General features: G+C 38.1%; 1 pseudogene; it reads right to left on the bottom strand.

Moving 5' to 3' along the window:
• Window positions 1-200: 200 nt before the first annotated feature.
• LOC122469646 lies at window positions 201-274 on the bottom strand (annotated as a pseudogene).
• Window positions 275-575: the final 301 nt, after the last annotated feature.

Raw genomic sequence — 575 nt, 5'->3', positions numbered from 1 at the left:
GTGGACATCTTTAACAAGTTCTTTATCTTCATAGCAGATCATCACTAAAACAAAGGAAATAACATTTTACATATTCACAGTTAGGCAGGCATTACATTTGTATTTTAAGTTGTCAGTAAAAGCAAAGGGTTTTGTGATAATTAATCATTTTCTATCTAGTGGTCCTTTTCCTATTTAAAGCAATGTTTTTGTGTTTTTCCCCAAGTACTCTACACGTTCAGAGAAACTTCTCCAGTAACAAACTATGTAGAAATGATTCTGAAAGTATAGTCTTTGTTGTTTTTTTTTTTTAATTTCTATTCATATTTTTAAAGGCAGGGAGACATAGAGTGTGAGAAGTGGAGGGGCAGAGAGAAAGGGGGACACACAATCTGAAGCAAGCTCCAGGTTCCAAGCTGTCAGCACAGAGCCCGACGCAGGGCTTGAACTCATGAATAGTGAGATCATGACCTGAGCTGAAGTCAGACGCTTAACCAACTCAGCCACCCAGGTGCATGTGTTGTTGTTTCTTAATCTAAATTTGTGTAAACCCTAACAGGAGTACCTAACCCATGAAATGTGGCACACCATAACTC

This window comes from Prionailurus bengalensis, chromosome B3 (assembly GCF_016509475.1).
Source record: "Prionailurus bengalensis isolate Pbe53 chromosome B3, Fcat_Pben_1.1_paternal_pri, whole genome shotgun sequence".
NCBI lineage: Eukaryota > Metazoa > Chordata > Mammalia > Carnivora > Felidae > Prionailurus > Prionailurus bengalensis.
The sequence above is the reverse complement of the archived record's forward strand: the minus strand, read 5'-3'. Positions and strand labels throughout refer to the sequence as shown.